The sequence below is a fragment of the Lonchura striata genome, chromosome 7, assembly GCF_050655825.1.
Source record: "Lonchura striata isolate lonStrDom1 chromosome 7, ASM5065582v1, whole genome shotgun sequence".
In the NCBI taxonomy this organism is placed as follows: Eukaryota; Metazoa; Chordata; class Aves; order Passeriformes; family Estrildidae; genus Lonchura; species Lonchura striata.
In genome coordinates this window covers 21,551,494-21,572,974 of record NC_140709.1, presented here as the reverse complement: position 1 = coordinate 21,572,974, position 21,481 = coordinate 21,551,494, and the positions used below count along the sequence as shown (strand labels likewise).

At 41.7% G+C, this 21,481-nt stretch overlaps 1 protein-coding gene and 1 long non-coding RNA gene across 6 annotated transcripts in view; one reads left to right on the top strand and one right to left on the bottom strand.

Moving 5' to 3' along the window:
* The window catches only part of WIPF1 (WAS/WASL interacting protein family member 1), a 52,131-nt gene that overhangs the window by 4,929 nt on the left and 25,721 nt on the right, over positions 1–21,481 (top strand). For 2 of the 5 annotated variants that reach the window (XM_085585095.1, XM_085585092.1), the window contains exon 2: positions 16,090–16,201. The gene's annotated coding sequence lies outside the window, so the exon portion shown is untranslated. The other 3 variants (XM_085585094.1, XM_077785059.2, XM_085585093.1) reach the window with 3 other exon arrangements.
* LOC146766906 (uncharacterized) lies at positions 434–20,945 on the bottom strand. The gene is made up of 3 exons (XR_014956723.1): positions 19,906–20,945; positions 15,152–15,251; positions 434–11,495 (listed from the first exon to the last, which is right to left on the bottom strand). It is a non-coding gene; the product is annotated as an uncharacterized LOC146766906 (long non-coding RNA).

Sequence of the window (21,481 nt, the reverse complement as noted above, 5' to 3'; positions counted from 1 at the left end):
AGGTCTGAGCAGTCTACTTGAAGCCAGGTATCTCGGCTCTGAACTAGATGAGATCCAGCAGTTCCTTCCAGCTGGCTGTTTGCCATGTTTTTGCAGTACAGGGGAAGCATGGCTGCCTTTGTCTGTCCCCAAAACCAGTGGAAATAAATGTAGTCTTAAAATATCTGAAAATGGCCTTGAGAATTCTGAATAAAGACTTCAAAAATTGAAGTATGTAGAGAAGCATGGCATAAGGAGGTAATTTTGCCCAAAGTCTCATAACAGCAGGTCAGTAATAGTGCTGGGAGAGGATCATAAATCTCCTGACTGGCAGACTAGTGCCTTGGTAGCTAGAAGATTTTTGTCTTCATACATAAAACTACCTCCTTTCCCTACTTGACTATTTTCAGATCATTTGGCAACAGAGACTACACGTACCTGCTGAGAAGCATAATTCTTTTTTTCTTTTTTTCTTTTTTTTTTTTTTTTTTTTGCCTTATCAGTTGTGTTCATAGGGAGTTTCACTACTAAAGAAAAATGTCGTGCATTGACTTTTTCAGAAACCTAGAAAATTTGATCTGGAAAATAATTTGGTGACATAAAGACAAGAGCTGCCGAGGAAATTTTTAGAAAGTGATGTTATTCCCAGTTAGTTGCACAACAATTAATCTCATATTTTGTAAGAACAGAAAATAGCAGACAAAGCTGTATACTGAATCCAAGTTTGAATTTCTCTTTGTTTAAAAAAGAAAAATCACTTGGAAACTTCTGAAAATTTGGAAGCTAAGAAGAACGCAGATCAGCATTTTAGAGAGTATCATGGAAGGAGTTAAGCTGTGAGTTAACTGCATCTGTGTTTCAAATCCAAATGCTACGAACAAGGCACCATTCAGATCTTCAGTTATAAGTTATGCTGAATTGGTTATGCTGCATTTTTCTGAATTCTGTTCAAAGGAGAAAAAAGAATATAATGTTAGATGAAAAAAATTATTACTCTTGTTTTGGTAGCTTGTTTTTTAAGTGATGAAGTAGGATTCTCTTTTTTTTTTCTCTCTCTACCACTTATGCAGGTCATCTGCTAAGTATTAGCAGCTGTGGAACTGTGGAGTTGCATAAGCATTACTAAAAGTCAGTGGAGCCTTGCACCATTCTGCAGATCTAGCCATTGCGTATTCTCTACAACAACAGCTCAGTTTTGTAGCTCAGTTGACACAAATCCCTAAATGTTAAGAAGGCATCAGCAAGCATGGCAAATTGGGAAATCTTTTAAGTCATAGAAATCAGCTAGGATAATGCATTATTTTATTGTTGCCACAGCCTGCTGTCCAATTAGACACATGCCTTGGTGCTCTGTGAAGAGAGCAGTGTCAGAGTAATGCCCTGGAACAGCTGAGCCTGCCAGCTACATAAACCTGATTTGTCTTGGCAGCTTTGCTTGGAAGGTGGGTATGGGTGCTATGCCTGGCTGCTGTGGGAGCAAGACAAGTGTGAGTGCTCACACATGTATCCCAGATTAGCCATGCTTAGTGATATGGCTGGATACAACAGTCTCTTTTAAGCATTAGAAAAGGCATCTTTGCATGTATGGAGCTGAGAGCCTGGAATGTCTTGGCAAGGGAGATACCTGCAGTGCACATGTGAGCGTGTTGGCAGCAGCAGCAGCCCGAGGCTGGCAGGTCCAGCCTCTGCCCCCAGGTTTTTGATACAGGCTCAGCACATTGCAGAATTTGGTTAGCAAGGTGTATTTATTCCCACTGAACCTGAGGTTACAGAGAGCTTAATCTCCTGTGGTTCTGACTTTTAAGTCATAGAATATGTAATGAATTCTCTGATCTAGACTCTGGCTTTGTTTTCAGGGGTTTTTTTTCATCTTTTCTTTTGCTGGTTTAAAGATCTTCACAGGCAAGAAAGGCTCTGAAAGGGTGAGCACAGTGTTACTAAAATACGATCCTTACAATACTTGTTCTTGGAAATTAAGAAGATAAATAAGTTTCAGAAGATAGTGTCCCTCCAGACCAGTCCATATACCTGGTGGCTCAGAGCTAAGCCTTGTTCCCTTTTTCAAGACTCCAAAGGAGTTTGGTTGAGCTTCTGTTTTTTTCCTCATTTTTCCTTTCCCACCCACCTCTTTTTTCCCACTTTTTAAGCAGTGATTTGAACAGTTAAGTGAGGATGCTTCCCCAGGTTAGTGGTGTCTGTGCTGTTTCTGCTGGGAACAGGCAGGGCTTCATTAGCTCATCTCACCAGCAGGCTCTGAAAATGGTGGGACCTTTAGCTGCCCTCAAACTGCCTTGGTCCCTGAGGAAGGCTGGTAGGGGCTTGGAGGCAGATTGCAGCTCCGGTTGAAGTAGCACTCCAGAGCTGCAAGTGTGGCATGGATCAGGATCCTTTTTGAGTAGTCTGAACAGGATGGTAGCTGTTTGTAACTAGCACCAGCTAGGTGGCTGTTGAGCAGAAAGATGTGGAGGACAAAAAGTATACGGTGGTGAGGAGAAGAGAGGGTTGCTTATTCCCCCCACCTTCTACCTGAGGAAAGATTCCTCAGCTAGTAATTAAAGGGTACTATACTTTGATGCTCTTTTGGTTCAATTTGATTTGCAGTTTGGCAAACATGGACAGCATCAACCATGTAATACTGAGCTCTACCATCCTGTTTTCACTTTACTCCAGCTCATCAGTCCTCCCATGACCATCACATCAGTCATTGGTCTCCTCATGTCCTCATTATCCAGCACTGACTGACCTACTTTGCCTAACATATTCCCAAAACTGTTTTTCTCACATAGGAATGGAAAATAGAGAATTTTTACTTTCACATGTGAAGTTACTGAAGACAGTTTTCAAAGGAAGTATTAAATGTAAATCAAAAAGGCTTCTGTGTTTTGTATGTTGTAAGAAGCCACTTGCTCACTGTAAGTGAGCTTGCATGACTCAATGTAGTGGTCTCTTTATATGGATCTCTGTTTGGTCAGGTGCTCCTTCATGTATTTCATATGATTGAGTGCCTTGTCTTTAATTTTAAGACCCCTGAGATAGGGAATGCATTTGAGCAGGGCCCTGTAGAATACATTTTCTCTTCCAGTGGGATGAAATTAAAAAATCAAAGGATAGCAATGTGGTGGTATCCATGTGTGATTATTTCAGTTTTAGAGATAATGCCTTTCAAATGAGGCACACAGGCAACACCTACCAGTGTATCATTGTTTATGTCTGCAGGTTACATTTTAAACCATTCAAGACCATTACTACTTTGAAACAGAAAAATATATTACTTAAAAGTACAGCTTTTCCAGTCAGTAGTCCTTGTGGCAGCAGGCAGCCCCAAACCTTTGTTTTAATGCTAGGCAGAAACAAACCACAAATAATTATCACTTGGAACTTCCTACTGTATTTTCAAATGAAAGTTCCTAATTTGATTTTAATAGGTGACTCAGGGAGGGACAAAATAATTGCTTTATGGCACAGTTTACTTGAAATAAATTATTCTTAATTGAATTGAACACTGTCTGTTGCGTATAAATGAACAACTCATGTTTTTACCTCATTTGAAATTAAAACTAAACCAGATAATGCTTTTCAAAGTGAAACATCTTACTCTGAGGAGTTGCTGCATACTTACACTTACTTATAGCCTTAGGTGGAACTAGAGCAAAACTAGAGCAATATTTATTTTATTTTTTTATTTAGTGTTTATCAGTTTTCAAGCAGCTCTCTGCAGGATCAGTGTCTCCAAGTTTTATTATAGGTTTTCCTTTTTTTTTTTTTTTTTCCATTTGTGCATCCTTAAAAAAAAGTATGCATGCTGTCTGGTCTGGTGTCAAGAGGAAGACAAATTAACTTCAGCTGTTATAGGGAACTAGAAAATGAAGTGTTCCATAACTGACAAACAGCTTGAGATGACTGGACAAGCTCCCTCTTTATTCATCTAAAATGTGCCAGTTGTTTAGCAGAACATCCCTGATAATGCGAGTGAATTGCAGGGTAAAACCCAGTTGGATGTCATCATGTGCAGTACTTAAATGAGAACACTGAGGGATTTTGTGTTTCCAAGGGAAAGAATTGTCATTGTTGTCTTCTGTTTTGTGTTACTTAAAGTTCCCCAAGAAAGTTTCCTCTTAGGAGGAATAATGGAGTTTATAGTAAGAATGGTTTATGACTGCTCTTTTTGATTTGGAAGCTTTTGTACTTCTCAAAAAATGTTTGTTCACCATCTACTCACTAATTTGCCAGACTGAGGAGGCACTAAAGAAACCACAGAAATTATACCACATGATATCTAATATCAGAGCATTTTCAGCTTCCAAGCTTTTGCTCCAGGCCATCCACTGATCCACTGGGACATATGGACAGAAGCAAATGAGAATATAATGGGAAAACTTGCAAGAAGGGAAAGTAAAAAAAAAACAAACAAAAAAAAAACAAACAAAAAAAACCAAACAAACAAAAAAAAAAAAACAAAAACAAAAACAAAAATGTATTTTCACTTTTTTCCCTTTAGATAGAAATAAAGAAATGTCCCACTGTCATTCCTTAATGAGGCAAGGTTTTATGCCCTAGGGAGTGAGAACAAAGATACACAAAAAAATCACTCTGAACTAGTAAAGGGGTTGATAGGTGTAACCTGGGCCCAGTCCTGTAGGTTCAGAGTTTGTTGTGATTGGGAGTGGGGCTGCAGCTGTGCAGGATGGCCACTAATAGTGAAGGTAATGAGCCATGGAGTGCCCAGGTGCACTGACCAACCTCCAAAGGGAACAGAGGACACACAGGTGCAGTGCATGAACATGAGGGGTATAAAAGGTTGGGCTAAAGAACCAGAAGGGTGGAAGATTTCTGAAGTGGTAAGGTGTTACTCTGTAGGGGTTGAAGCCTTTTGATGGTGTGATGGTACTCTGTGTATCATGGCCATCTCAAGTGCTGTGGCGTATGCTGTGACACAGTCCTACCCCTGATGTGTGGCTGCTGTGGAAGATCAGTGCTGAGATGACTCCAGTGAAGCAGGATTGCTCCAGACAAGGTAAGGGTAGCATTTTCCAGGACTTTCCTTGGAGCTATTTTCTCTTGGGCTTCTGGTAGACACTTTCTCTTATTGTCTGGTGGACACTGATGGTTATTTTTGAAAATCACCATTCTCAAGGTCAGATGACTTCCTTCTGCTCTAAAGCCCCAGTGCCCTTGGTGTCTTTGCTTTAAAGTTTTGCAGGGTCACTGGTATGTGATTATGCTGGGGAGGAAAAAACTTAGATTATCTGTGGGTGGGTTTGTTTGGTGCATAAACCTGAATTCTGTCAAGTGACACTGTCAGAAATTGCAGCTTAAGTTTCTGTATTAAGTCTGGCATTTGCATTTGTCTGGTTTCTTCATTTCTCAGTGGAGCATGTGACCCCTGGTATCACTGTCATTTCCTCTAACATGGATTCCTCTAAATCAGGATTTTAGACGCTGCCGCTAGGGAATAATGTCTGGTATAGGACAAGTATAAAATAACTTTTAAGTAGCTTTTAAGGGTATAATTATGGAAATAGCCTTTGGGACAGCCAAGGGTCTTCAAAATCCAAATTTCCCAAAGTGATGCAAAGTGCTGGCTTTGGCATTTGAGGCTGAAGAATAGTCCTTGTCAAATTTACCAGCAAAAAGTCTGAAGTTAAGTATGTCACCAAGTTCACTTAAACCCTAACTAGTAACATCATGAAACATCAAGTAGCTGTATACAGCCTGTATCACAGCTTGTGCAGCTGAGCTCCTGCTGGCAGCCTGCAGTGATGGGGAACAGGTGAAGAAACACCTTTAGACTCCCACAGTGCATGGGGATGCTTTGAGGCATTGCTGAGAGAGAGCCAGGAGTATCAGCTCACAGTTCATCCTCTGTAAGGAGCTGTGCTGGGACTTGGCCCACAGACCAACTGGAACCATTGGGCTCTACCAAAATGCCTGTGACTAATCTTTCCTACCCAAAGGGACCTGTGTTTTCAGGCCAAGCAGGAGTGTTTTTAGGAAGTCTTTACTTCTTTTCTCTGTGTTCTTAGGTCACTGCTGTAGTACAGCCTGTCAGGAAAGCCAGCCAGCTTTGCTGAAGAGTCTAGAAATTGGGCTGTAAGACATTTCTGCTCTTTTAGCAGCACTCTTTCAGACAGCCATGCTTCAAATTACACAGTTTGGGGTTTCTGTTGAGCATAGGTAATGCCCTTGGAGCCATAAGCCATAAACTTAGCTGTAAATTTGATTTTTCACTTCTCTACTATATACTTGGCCTTTTGCTAGTGGGGGAGGAAAGAAGAAACAAAACACAGGTATTACATATTCAATTATAGTTGTGTGTTGAACCTCTGCTAATGAGGGAGACCGGGTGCCAAGCTGTTTTGAGCCAGAGTATCATACTACTGCCTCTGCTTTCGAGCTCAACGTTCACATTTGGGCTATCCTGACTGTCAGTTCTCAAGTGTATTATGGGAATTTGCATCACAAGTCCAGCTCCTTGTATTTGTCTGGCTGTGAGAACAATAGGCTGTTCCCATACCCTTTTGAGGCAGAGGTGCTGGTTTGTGTTGTGAATGCAGTCTCCTGGTAACTGGCTCAGTTTCAGCAGTTGATGAAGCCAGGTTTTGATGAATGGCAATATAGGGTGTTTTATTTCTAAATCAGAAGTTTTCTCTCTAAGCCAGGTGAGCTGTGACTTAAGATTGCTTTCTGTCAGACTAAGCATAGTCTACATGCAATGATTTGGTAACCCCAGGTCTGCAAGGCAGAAGTTCCTGCTCAAAATGGCATTGCGTGACTTCCATGCTGAGAGCCATCATGAAGTAGTCAGATTGTCAGCAAGGATCGAGGCTGTTCCCTGTTGGCTGATGAGTGATCCTTTCAGACCAGGGCCAGCAGTGTGAGCAGTCTCACTTGCATGTGTCCCATGTAGCTACCCCTCACGTGTAGGTGAGATGGAGGATTTCACAACAGGGCTGAGTTTTTTTCACTGTCTAAGGAAACAGAGAATGTTATTCTCCAAGGCTGTTACCTGGATACTTTTAATGGACTCTGCAATTCTGTCACTTTTTAAACTGCTGCTCTCTGAAATCTCAGTGGCAAACTCTCCTAATTCATAGGAACTGGACAGATAATTAAATGGTAATGTGATATGCAGTGTATATACATATTCATATCCTGAGCCTCCCTTTCTCCTGTTTTATTTTTTTGGGAGAATATAATTGTCAATACATACCAAGGAAACACAGAGACGTGGTCTGATTTTGTGCATGACCTGATCTTGCTCACCTTACTTGGATATAGTTCAAATCAGTATGGGACTGCTGGTATGTGTAGCTAAGCAAAGAACAAAATCTCATCTGTTACACAGCAGAGAAGCTGATTCTATTTTATAATTACCCAGCAACTATGCATAGACTCCCATCTGTGGCTATATTTGGCATCCAGTTATTCCTAATGTGGAATATACCACCCATGGGAAGAATGCAAGAAATAGACTAAAGTTCCCAAAGATTGGGACTTGCTTTCCCTTAAAAAAAATAAGAGGGTGTGAGCTTTGGCTAGGAGATTCAGAATGTAAAGGGGAAATAAACTAAGCATCAGTGACAGCTTGAAATCTGTGAAAAGATGGAAAATTGCTCTTATCAATTAATACTGTTTGTGTGGTTTTGAAATATGTGATGTTCAAGTAGATTGTGATTTCTAAGGTGTAGGTTTGTCTAGCTTTATTTGCATGTACATATATGTATCCATGTATATGTACATAGATGTTCCTGGGAAGTTTGAATATAAAATATTACTCAGATTCAAGTGTGATCTTTTAAAACCGGTTGATGTTTTCTACTGAAGTAACTAAGTATATAAAATTTGTCATCAAATATTCAGCTGAATACTTTGAAAACTTTCTGACTCATATGAATGTCTGAAGACAAGTTGCTCAATAATAAATATATTTTAACTTTGCCATCATAGCAATGCTTATGTATTGAGAAAAGGAACTTGAAGCCTAGGTATGCCATTGGAAAAGTATAGCAAACACTACTCTAGAAAAACAGCTAGGCAGATTTTACTTGATAGCGTGTGGGCCAAAAATACCCTTTGGAAAGAACATTAATTGTTTCTCTCTTGGTTGACCTTCTGAGTAAGTCCATATTCTTTGATAGGGTCAAAGAGCTTGTGTACCAAGCTTATTGTATAAAAAAGCTACAAACTAAGAAATCAGGTTTTATGTGAAAATAAGTATTGGAAGCCACAAGCAGCACTCTTACTTTTAATAAAACTTCCTTTTTGGTTCCTGAGAACATACTAAGGCTATTAGAAATAATATACAATGAAGGGACTTCCACATAAATAGAGTTCTCATTTTAGAAGTGTACCTAATGATATATATATGTACATGTATAAATAATACATATGCACTACAGAGCTCTTCTTCAGGAGTCTGTTAATGTCTGTGTTAAAGGAGCAGGGTGGACAAGTACCTTTGAGAGCAAGGTTTGTCAGTTCAGCAGTTTTCACTCAAGAAACACATAGGCATTTCTAGGCAAAACTAAGTTTTCATAGGAATGGCTTTTGTTTATGTGGCTGTCTTCTGAAAGGATAGCCTGTGGCTAAACGCAGGGGTGATAGCTGATGATGTAATCTCATATGCACATAGCTGTGTAAAGGGCTCTGAGTCGAGTTTGGGAGGGGAGGATCACTGTTTTCAGACAGGACCTGAACAGTATAAAAACTCTTCATTTTCCACATAGACATGACTAGAGTGGCAATCTGCCAGAACATTTTTTGATCATCAGATTTTGTTCACATTCAGGATGAGGAGCAAAATAGATTCCCTGTTTTATCTGGTATGATATTCCCCACCCTCAAGGAATGTGTTAATTTTTTATCATTTTGAAGAAATGTAGTGGGCAACATTAAATATTTACGTCTCCCTGAAGTCACACAGGTGCCACCAGGATACCTAGCTCTACATCACACATGCTCTAATTCACCCCAAACACCCACTGTTTACTAATCTTCAGCCCCCGTCTGTGCCGATAATGAGAAAGAGGAAATGGAAACAGCAGGGATTATATGCTACTGAGAAGTCCCAGTTTCTGGTTGTAATTCTTTCAACAAACTCTTGCTGACTGTGCTCCTGCTTTGAAGTTTGAGCACCTCTGTATTGATGCTTGGCTCTGGTGGTTTGGCTGACAGGTCTGGCCTCGGTTGGTTTGGTTGTGGTTGCATGCTCACAGTTCCACACAATGGTTTACTCTTGCATTCACCTGTGTTGTATCTGCTCAAAGTTGGGGCAGTGCAGATTGTTTTGCCTGAGCACTGAGATGTTAACTGCTCTAATTAGCTGGTGACAGTCTGCACCATATCCACTGTTCTGTCTGTGTGTATAGTCATAGCCATATTGGTGAATGGGGTGGTTTTCCATATAGTGAATAAATAGGACCTGTTTTTGTAAGGCAGAAAGTATGTGTTGGTCTTGAATGCTGGGTTCCAGCATGCTCTGTTAGTCTGGATCATCATGTCCAGTATACACAGATAGTGGGGGGTAGTGCAAGTTTCTAAACTAAACCAAAAACCTCAGAGCCCATGATTGTATTTTTATCTCCATAGCACAGGACAAGCAAATGATTTGTGTAAATAGCTTTACATCGGTGTCTATTAACATCTTTCTGTGTCTTATCTGTCAGGCCACTTCTGCAACTTGTTATTGCTGCTGGGGTGGTCCTTTATTTGTAAATCAAGTGCTGTGATCTCATGGCAAATGAGAGGAAGTCAATTCATGGCTTTAAAAACAACTTGTGCTATTTGCAGGGTTACTAATACATGTCTCCATTAAGTACCCAGGTGTACATAAAGGAGAGCTTAATGTATGCTTTCCACTCAGAAGCTAAAGAGAGTTCTGTCTTGTGTATGTGTGTGTATATAAATGTGAGACACAGCATTAGTTGCAGGTGGTTGGCTTACACAAGATGACTGCCAAAAATCCCTGTTGGAGCTTTGCTCCTCTGAAAGGTGCCAGCCAACAGATTCTGCATCTGTGACAAGGATGGAGAAATAAATGGTTTGTTTACAAGGGGCAGAATTTGTCAGGCTTCAGATGTTTCCCTTCTTGCCTTAGTGGTCCGCAGTCAGAGTTGAGAAATGCTCTGGTGTCGGTGGTGACTTGGCAAACCCCGCTGTGCGGGAGCTCTGCGGACACGGTGGGACCGCGGTGTCACACAGCTGCCTTTGCTGTCCCTGCAGTGCCTCTCCACGGCCCCACTGAAGGGCAGGCAGCGCTCTGAGCTTGGCTGGGGCAGCAGCATGGGAGGCTGTTTTCTTTGGGCTTGGATTCAAAGTGGCTGCGGGGCTGCTGGGCGTTACCTGCTGGGTGAGCAAATTCCTCCCATCTCAAACAATCCCAAGTGTCCACGGGGGATATAAAAGTATGTTTGCCCCACCAGCAGCTCCAAGCACAGCTCTGGCACAGTCCATTATGTGTGACTAGATCCTCACAGAGAGGTTGACACATTAAAAGTGACTTTGTAAACGTAGCCCCTTCTTAAAATGGAGAGAAATAACCCATCCCTTGTGAGGGATCCAGGCTGTCTGAAAGCTCCTGGGGGAGCAGCTGGGTGAGGACAAAGAAGCAGTGTGCTGAGAGCAAGCATGGCCACTTCCTGAACTCTTCAACTTCCCCTGTGTGCCTCTGAAGCTCGGGGTCTGGCGTGTCATGTCTCTGCATGCTTACCGAGGAGAAGATGCTTAAGCTGCATGAGGCTCACAGTGCTCTCAAGTGTCTCCCAGTGTAAATAATACCTTGGCCATTTGGCCCAAAACCTTCAGTGGGGGCAGAGCAGGTGCATCTGCAGACATATGTTTGCACATGCTTTCCTACTACATCTGCAGGAGCTCAGAGTGCATGCATGAGAAGGGTGTCTGTGTGAGTCTCATTCAAAAGCGTCTATTTTATGGGCTAGTTTGTTGGGGGTTTTTCAGTCATGCATGTATTTCCTTTTGCATGGGCGTCCTATGCATGTTTACACATAAAATACTTGTGTCTTTTATTAGCTGGGGGTAATTTGTTTAATACTTAGCTGCTGCTCTGTAAATCCTCTTGTTGCTGCCTCTTTGCCAGTGATGACTCTTCTCACATCTCTGTGGATAGGAGGTATTCTCAAAACCATTGTTACTCCATTTCCAATTATTTTAACCCACTGATATAAATTACTGGAGCTACTTTGGCTCATTTGATAGTAATGAACTAGTGAGTGTTGGTAAGAAGCCCCGAGGCAGCAGATGGGAATGTAATCCCTGGCTGGTGGTCACCAGGAGGCTGCTCACAACATTGATGTCTTCATTTGGCACAGTTTAATTATAAAGATGACATTTCAGTGGAAACCTCTTAATTTATGTAGAAATTGCATAGAATTCATCTACCCATGGGAAAAGAAGCAGCTCCGATTGGCTTGCTCTGGTCTCTCACTGTAGCCATGGTTTTGTGTGACAGCCTGGGTAGTGGCAGAGCCAACTTCCTACTAGCACTTGTCTGGTTTTGCCTGAAAGTGAGAAAAGGGGGGGAAAATCTCATGAGCTTTTGACCTCTAGATCAGCTTCTCAGTGTGGTCCGTGGCACAGCCTGTGGAACAACTGTGCCAACACACTTGGAGCAACTGAGGGATGCAGTGGGAGAACTGAATGGAGGCAGGACAGCCACAAATGACTGTGGCTGCCAAAACGTTTCCCTCCCAAATTTTGCAGCATCACTGTCTCTTCATTCTCTTCCTACCTTCAAGGTTTTCCCATTTGCACTTAGGTGCAGCTAAAGCTATCTATGCCCCAGCAAAGATCTTTGCAGTCAGTCTGTAATGGAAACCCTCTGGGTTTGTAACCCACTATTTTCACCCAGGCCTTGCCAGGCTGATCAGTTCCCCAGGCATTGTCTGTTACTAAATAAAGGAATGCAGCATTTTATCTTCACCCCTTAGCTTGATTGATGCGTATTTAGTGTTTTCCACAAGGACCATCTCGCAGCAGAGCAGTATCTCCTTGCTGACTCTGGTGTGACCATTCTGCCTCTACCGTGATGTGGTAGTCTTCAAACTTTATCTCCAGGCTGTATCAGTGCACCTGGTGGTGCAATCAGGGTTAGATTGCCTTTCCAAAATTTATGTGTCTTTAAAAAAATGATAAAGCACCACCTATTGACTAGTCCTCTAAACATAGTACTCTAGTAGAGGACTTTACTGTCCTTCCTTTTGTGACGTGTTCAGACCCGTTTGTCCAGTGCTAGATAACAATATGTGAATGCACACTGATACAACTGAGAAAATCTCTGCTCTTCTGAATACATAAACTACTTTTCATAGAACTCAAACTTGTGTTTACTGTATTCAAATGAAAGTATTTCTGAAAATTGCTGATGACTGCATCTGTTTGAATTCATCAATTCACTACCACTCCAAACATTTGATAAACAAATACCCTTGAACTGAAATTTCCCACGCCTGCAGTGTAATTACATTCTCCACTACTGCATTTGCTTCCCCTTTTTTTAAAGGGGGCCTGGCACACTGAGTAGACTGTGGCAGAATCACATTTGGCATTTGGTATTAATATACAGTACAAAAAGGTCTATTGAATCACGGAGTGACTCAGAAGGCAGTAGAGGAGGGCTTTTTGGCTGTGCAGAAATGTCAGTGGTTCAACATTAGATCAGAAATTTCTTTAACATGTTGTGAGGGACAGTTAGTTGTTTCATCTGATGTTAAAATGCAAGCAAAGCGAGTCTAGCAAGGTGCGGTGAGGAAGTGTGTGTCACATGCTCCTCCACAGGAAACGAGACGGGAGCTGCTGGGGAAGTTCAGAACTGGGTGACCTCCAACACATTCAAATAGCACAGGTTAGTTCTCTTAAAACATCTCTTTAGCTGTCCTGCAGGGGTTCTGCACATGTATTTTCACTGGATTGTGGCAGCAGTGGCTGAGGAGTGCTCTGTATGGCAGTTGTGTAGCGGGTAGTAAGCAGCATGGGATTTCCGAGCAGAACTCTACAGCGCAAAAATAGGAAGCTCATCTGTGAGTTAGCTTGGCTTGTGCAAAGCTTGGAGCCTGCCTTGCAGTACAGCAGAAGTGTGGCCTGAGTCACGTTAGAAGTGTGGATGAAATCTTCTCCATCTTAAGACTTCCATAAAGTAAGTTAAAGGTCTGGATTTTTAATAGATGTGTTCAGTGTTAATAAATACTATAAAGCACTTTTCCAAGTAGAGGTTAAAATAATTGACTATAGTGAACATTTATTTTAGTTTGTTTTGGCTCTTCTCTTTGATTTTACTGGCACAGTTTCTTGTTAAAGGTGTTCTCTCATTCCTGGTGATTTCTATTGAGAAATTGCACTTTTCTGTGCTGGAGTTTTTCAACTTGGGAGCACATTGCATCAGGAATGAAATGAAGCTAGGTTGGTGCTGGTGAATTTGGGAGTTCTCAGAGGGTGACTCTTTAATGGGATCTATGTTTTTTACCCCGGCACAAATATAGATTTGTTACCTCTAAAATACTATGCAATTGTGATTAATTACAAATCTGAGATGCAAAGTTGGAGTGAAAGTTACGAAGAAAACAACTTTCGGGATAATAAAATGTATAATATAGTAAATGCACAGAATCTGAACTAAAATGAAATCGCAGTGTGGAGTCCACGTGGTGCTGGGAGAGTGTGGGGAAGAGGAGGTGATGGCTCCACAGCCAGCTCCAGCAGTGGTGGCTGGAAGCCAAGGAGCTCTCTCTGCACAGAGTCCCCTGCTAGCCAAGGGTCACAGCTTGTGAGGTAGAGGGGCTTGGACAGGGATGGTGGCAGCAATCTCACAAGAAATGCAGCTGCTGCTGGGGATGCCAGTGCTGTGACAAGGCCATGCCAAGCATTAAAATCAGATCTGAGCGTCAGGCAAGAAGTCCTACAGCTGCCCATACTTCTTCCCGAATAGTAAAAAAATATTTTTCTGGTCACGTAGAAAACCAGACTAAGTTTCACAGCTCTCTCACCCTCCTTGTACCACCTGAGCACTCATCCTGAGGTCAGTGTAGAAAGATCTGCGCATGATGAGCACAGTGGCTCGTGGCGGGCCAGGCTGCTGCCGCCTCCTGCACGTGGGGTTGGATGCTGCACCTGGTCCTGCTGCAGGGCATGGAGGGTCCTGGCAAGCTGTGAATAGCAGGGCCCTGTTCCCTGGGCAGTTAAACAGCTCTGTGGCTCAGCCTTGCAGAGCTTTGCTCTCGTATTTTGTGCTTTGGGGCTTTATACGCAGAGGCGGCTTTGGCCTTAGCTGGGCTCCTCTGCTTCCGTAAAACCAGCAAGTTTTCAGGGAGCCAGAGTTCTGCCCCAAATCAACCTTTCTGATGTATTAGGGTTTATAGTCTTCACTGGAGCACTGTTTAACTAGGACAGTGATTTAAAAGCAATTTAGTAAAATCCCACTGCAGACATTTTCATTTCAGCCTAATCCTGTCTTATAGCGACTCATCTCAAATAGATTAGGAGTTGTTTTAAGCTAAGTGTAATGGCTCGTAAATAATATATTTGAGCCTCCATGCAGTGGTTTGTGCCAGGTATTTGAAATGGAGTTAAAAAATAAACTGACACACATGCCTAAACAAATAAGCCCTAACAGTTTTACCCTGCTAACAGGAGTGAATGTAGGCAACCAGGATTGAAAGAGCTAGAGAGTTGTTGAAGAGGGGGGATTTCTGAATGGGCCTTTTCCAGCAGCTTGTATTATGGAAACCAGGGAAAGAATGTTTCTTCCTCTAACAAATTAGAAAGGAAATCTGCAAAAAGAGGAAAGGGAATAAAAAGTACAGACTAAACAAAATGAATTAAAATTGCATTGGAATGATAGAGAAGGAAACAAAAAAGAGAAAATAATAAAAAAATGAAACCAGATGGGGACAAATTCTCTTCTTAAGAAACAAAGGATATTCTTCTGCTGCACTTCAGAAGGAGGAGAGACTGTGTACGTGTGTTTGTACGTATATTATCTATGGAAGAAAAATTCATTTTTCTGTATGTTTTTTTAAATGGTTTGCTTTTTTTTCTTTCCCTTCAGCAATGCTAATATAGCAGTTTATTGATTTGAGGGAGCTTCAAATTTAGATTAAACCATCATTAAAGAATCTTTAATTCTGCAAATAAATAGAATAAACCACTCAATATCACTCACCTGAATCACTGGCCGGTTTTACTCCCCAGAAACAACATGGCTGCATTGCACTGTTGAACTTCTGTCCACTTGGATCCATAGCACAGGGTTATTCTACTCTCTGCAAGGGAAAAAGTAGGAATTAAATGTGCAACACCAGCTAAAGCAAAACGGAAGTGCACAGACCAGCTTCAGAGAGTTGATAGCAGAATCCCCTTGTGGGTTGCATTTCACCACATAGCTTATGCAAAGATTGCATGGCTGTGAGGGACTGGGGTCTTGAAACTGATTTCTAAATATAAGTAAATATGTAAAATGCTGAATGGCTACTGTTCTTACATTTTATTTCAAAATTACTGATTTTTAAAAATTTTATTTTGTTGGTTCTAATACTGAATACATCAATTGGTCGAGTGTATTTTTTGTGGGGGCATTATTTGCAGCTCACATCTTCCAGGCTGTTGCTTCTCCTTTTCTTCCCCCACACATTTGTTTCAGCTTTTGCACGTGTTTTTCTCTAGCCTAAACTACAGAAACCTCCTAATTACAAAGCTAGTTGTTGAGTCATATCTCTTACTAGGAGCAGCTGTTGTAGTGGATAACTCTGTTCAGTCATGCTATCACATCCGTGGCTTTTTATGCCTTTCTGTTTTCCTTCCACCATTTATGTTGGTTTTTGCTATAGTATGTATGCTATGCTGAAGTTGGAAGAATGGTCTTAAATTTCTTTGAGAATAAACTGGGTCCTCTGGCCTCAGTGAGCAATAAGGAGAACCCAGCCAGTGTGTTTTCCTGTTCTGATTGCCCTTTAGAAGGAGGGAAGCACTTCTTTGCAGTATGCTGCCATTTTCTCATGCAGAATTTCTACTTATTCAAGGAAATACATAATGAACACATGCTCAGGCTCTGTGATCCCCAACAGTTCACAATTAATATTTCTTTTCCTTTCTTCCTTGCAGGATTGTGCAACTTGGGAAATGTTATTGCAATTTAATTAACTTCAGAAAGTGTATTCTGGACTGAATTGACCAGACCTCCTATTCTATGCAAGCATCTCCTGCTGGTAACCAGGTACAGAGGCTGTGGGGTTTGCACTGGGGGGTGGCAGTCATGGTGTGAGCAGCAGCACAGGAAGCTCCTCTGCTGTGTCCTGGCCTGTAAGAGTTGGAAGCCACAGAGCCACCTCATGTCTTAGGTTGCAGCGTGACAGTACAGGAGTCATTCTTGTCCAGGACTAGGATTAATGGCAGTGCCAGGTGCACCATACTCTGATGTGCCACACCTTTCCTAATGTCAGATTTAGGTGCCTTAGGTCACATCAGATTTTATGCCAAATCCATAACATGTGCAGTGAGTTATTTCCTGTCGGTTTTTTTTTTTTTTCCATTCCAGTAGTACTAAGTTAACAGTGCAGGGTTTTAAGGTTTAGCAGGTAGGTCAGGAGACCTAAGGTATCATATGACCAGGCACAATGAATCTGTAGTTGTCCTCACTTAGAGCAGATGACATTACACTTGAAAACTGCACAGTGAAGCCTGCAATGTTTATGGCTTGGTGCTAATGAACTGGCATGGTATGAAAAGGTTCACTGAAACACATGGTTGCATGGTTAGTAAGAAAGAAAAAACAGTGTGTTTATTTTTTTTAATTTTAATTTAATGAATTTTTAATGAATTTTTGGTTTAATTTTATTCTTGTTGCAGCAGATGCTCCATCAGAAAGCATGGGCTGTAGATAGGCTGCAGTGTACTGATCTAGAGCTGGTGCAGTCCAGCAGATCAAATATTTCCTGTCTCAAATGCTCAAATGTTGTAAACCCTAACTGTGGCTTCCTTATGGTTAGTGGACCATGTAGAAATTGATGCTGGGAGGATCCCAGAATGGTTTGGGATTTTGGGTCTCTGTAGACATGAGCACAAAATCATTCAGAGTTTCTTCTAAATTAAGTCTATATCCGGGCCAATTGGATTGATGCTTTGGTGTAGTTTTAGTAGTGTACTTGCTTTTGAAACCACAGTCTGGAAAAATTTGGGTGCTAGGCTTGGGAGATGGGAGAGGGAAGAGCTAGCCCCAGCAACAGACAAATGTCTCACTTCATTTGTGGATCCACAGCTCTTACCAGGTATGATGGACTGCTGCTGGATAAGGGTTGGTGCAAAGACTATTATTTGGTGGGGGTTTTTTCCACAGGACTGAAAAAGGTGATACTACTTTGTGGTCAGTAGTCAGACCTACCTGTCTGGATAGGAGGGGGTGGCCTGTTCAAAGAAGGGAGACAAGCAGATAAAGAAGATATCAGTATTTTTAAACTGACATTTATAAACTTAAAATGCAATACTGACATAAAGGTGATGTGTTGTCACTCTCACCCACTTCATGTATGATATGCGATTATGGAAGGTCCCAGGATAAGCTGTAATGATGACAGCATAAATACCACCTGTGAGGAAAGACTGGGGGAAATATAATTGCTTAGCCTAAAGAGGAGAAGTTCAAAAAGACATGTAACCAGTTTTCATATAACCATGAAGAGGAAAGAAATAAATTTTTATGCATCACTTGTAAACAGTGTGAAAAATAGTAAATGAAATTGCAGCAAACTGAGGTCTAAATAACATACTGGGAAAAGTTTCATTAGCTGTTAGGATAACAAGATTAATGACAGGGATGTTGCAGACTTTCCATCAGTGGAGATTTTTAGAGAAAAAAGAGATGAATACTGCCAGGAATGATATAATCTGTGGTGACTCAGGGGAAGGAAGGGTAGATGCCCTCTTCAAGCCCTGCTGTCTGTTGTTCTGTATTTCAGTCTCCTTGTTGACAGTGATTTTGAATTTTTCTGGTTATTGATGAAAGCTGAATAGTTATTTTAAAGGCGATAAACATTTCCATATGGATGATACAGTGTATTTCACACTCCACTTTTCAGGGAGGGAATGGAAAATGGTGTTTCTGAATTTCCTGAGTAGATCTTTCTCTTGGAAGTAAACAGATAAAATGAGTGCATTATGCTCTGCACTGTGTGAAAGTATTGAGTTATCATTAGCAGTGGCAGGTGATGACCAGGTCTGCTCCTGGTGTAAGAGGGGCACCTGAAAAGGCAGGCCCTGCTGCTTTCTCAGGTGAACAGTTGTGGGAAGCAGGAAAACTGTTTCTTTACATCATAGATCTCATAAGTCTGGTTGGTACTAATGAAAAACGCTGGCTGCGTTGAGCAGCGTTCCCTAATAGCAAGTTTTGATGGATCAAGGCTGACCTGAAGAAGTGTTTGGCTGCAAAGTTGAGGCTTTGTTCATGCAGCAGCCCTGGTGCTGCTGTACCCTCTCTGTTCAGAAGCAGGGCTTTTTCTCTGTGTGGTGGTGCCTGGAACTGGCTCTCCCTGTGACCCAGCCTCCTGTGAGCCTGCCTGCTCACAAGGGCCTTGGCAGATGTGGAAGAAAATAATGATCCCTGCATCATCATTTCTTGAGGACTGCCAGTCATCAGGGCTGCAGTTTAAAAGAGAAAGTAGACTTCATGAGAGTAATAATAATGTCTTATGACCTGATAAAACCAATCTGAAGCTAACTTTCATCTGAGTTTGATTCAGATACTACAGGTCTCTGAGTTTAGAAAAAATTTGCTTTTTATCTAGAAGCTTGTGGCCTCAGATTTGAAGTAGCTCTTAACTCTCCATCTAAGTACAAATTCTGGTTTTGAAAGCAAAGATGTTAGGAGTTGTAGGCCAGTCTGCCATATGCTGAATTTAGCCTTCATATTTACTTAAAATAAAGTTTAGTTTTACCCCTGCAAGCTAACCAAATCATTCAGCCAGTTTGGTCAGGGGTATGGCCATATTTACAGGATTCAGCAGATGTGATGATAACTTTAGCTGGGGTTCAACAACTGTGACAACCACTCTCATTACAGATAAGGAAAATGGGTTGCCACCCTCCAATACTTGCTGTTTCAGGGAACCTGCACTGAGCCCTACAGCCTGCAGGTACCAGTCTGTTTTCTGAACTGCTGGTAGACTGGCACTAGCAAGGACAAATTACAGCAGTTCTCTGGAGTAGGAGGATTTGTTGAATGTTCTGAAGAGGAAATGCAGGTGCTGAATGATGGTATGTGGCTGCTTTTGGTTTTGTGGGTATGTTTTCATGACAGTTGGTATGTCATACATGCTTTTTTTTTTTAAGCTTGAACTACACTAAATTACTACTTTCATGCAATTTGGAAAACCTGCATTTGGAATACCAGCAGGAGCTCAGCTAGACCTGCTATCCTGAATGGAGGCCAATAACCTCCAAACCCTACTGTTCCCGGGGTCCCAGTGAGTTCCTGTGGTGCCACCTGTGTGGCAGGCTGCCAGCTGACACAGAGGTGCCATCCTGGCTGGGCACCACTTCCACAACACTGGCAGGAGCCAGGAGGCACTGCTCTGACCCTGGAGCAGCTGGATGAGGCACTTGTCTCTCCTCAGGCAATGCTTGTGGCTCCTGACGAGTTCAGGCAAGGTGTGGATTTGTCCCTCTTGGCATATTCACCTTCCTGGCACATCTGCCTGGGCCTGAGCTATGCAGTCCCTGGATGTGGCCTCGCATGGGCTGCCAGTGCCGTGACCTGAGCTCCCTGGTGAACCCATGCCCTCCAGAGCAGACACCCACATGGCACACTGCCTTTGGCTACACTTGCTTCATGGAAACGTTTCATTGTTGAAGATCATAGAAAACAGAGAAATGAATATTTAAAATAAAATACAGATAACTGAGTGGAACCTATTGGTTTTTACTCACCATGACTTGGGAAACACTCTTTTGACATGTGTTGACTAAACCAGCTTCATAAGCATAAAGTGGAGGGTTGCTGTAGGTTTCCAGCCTGGGTAGCTGCAGTAGGCAATGCAGCTGTGCAGTTTTCCCTCTCAGGAAAGCAGTCCAGGACATGCTTTTGTCTTTGTTTAGGAGGAGATCGACTAGTTTGTGTCCTGAGCTGTGAAAGACTTTGCCCTGACTATTTTTTGGCAGAATCCATTAATAATCATTCTTTCCAGCTTCTCCTCTTTGCTTACTAGCTAAGTACTTGCCATGTGCAGCTGTAAAAAGTTGTTTCCAAAGAGAAATAAACTGGAGCAAAAACTTCTGTAATTGGAGATGGGGAGGAAAGCAGATGGGCGTTTTCAATTTGTTGTCCTTGGATGCTTTTTGTTTCATTTGTGCCATGCTTTAAACCAGAGCCCTTTACAGAACTGTGTGCTCTCTTGCTTCTGCAATCTGTGTCCTCCCAGTCCTAGCTGGTACAGCACCAATTTGTCCATGTGCCTTGTAAGACCAGGGGATAATGGGGGCAGTCAGCATCAGTCAGAGCCCTGTGCTTCATCACCAGTGCCATGGCAGTACATCAAGATAGAAATCTCTTCAACTCTCAAACTTTGACAAGACATAAAATTAGTTTCCCTCTCTTTTTTTTTAACCCAAACCCCACATTATTAAACATGCACTATTTAATAAATTTTAGTGCAAATTTTAGTGCCTCTCCAGGCAGATCAGGGAATTTAAATTCCTTCATTGTCTTTAATGTTAAATTAGAATTGCTTTGAGTTTGAAGGAACCACAGACTGGTGAAAAACAGTACTGGTACCTTGCCATCTATTAGATAATTGCCAAAACAAGTAGAGAAATCTATTTCATAAATGAAATCTTCATCTTTACTTATAGGGCTTTTAACTGAATTATGAAACCTTAGATTATGTCACAGACAACTGTGTGCCCTTACTGTGGGTGTTTAAATTGGCATCACCTGCTGCAGATGTGTGCTGTGTACATGGATGCATACATGCACATTTCATGGTCCCAGTATAGTTAAGTATTCAGCTCAAGGCCCAGGTGTCTAATCTGAAACCTCCAATTCAATGTTCTCACCTATATTTCATAAATGTATACATTGCATAAATATGAAGTCCTGCTGCAAAAGGAGATGGAAGGATTTATGTAAAACTGGCTTTACAAAGCTATCATGAGTAAAATTTTTATTGTGGCTCTGTACTAGTAAATGAAACAAAGTGTAATTGTGGTGGGTCAATACTTTGATCTCAGCTTGGCTTATAATGATATAAGTATGAAGAGTATTAGTATTGCCTGGATTTTTTTCTTTGCATTTTGGCAGCTTATTTATGAAATAATTGAAGCGTCTCTTAGCTATACCTTTCTTTTCCAAGTGACTTTTGACATTTTTTTTCTTGCCAAAAGGCAGAGTTGGAAATACTTAACAGAAAAATTCATTCTCGTATTACTCAGGATGTTTTCCAGATTGGACCAAATGGAAATTGCCGGTGATAGGAACAGCACGAGTATTGCTGGTGATTGCACACAT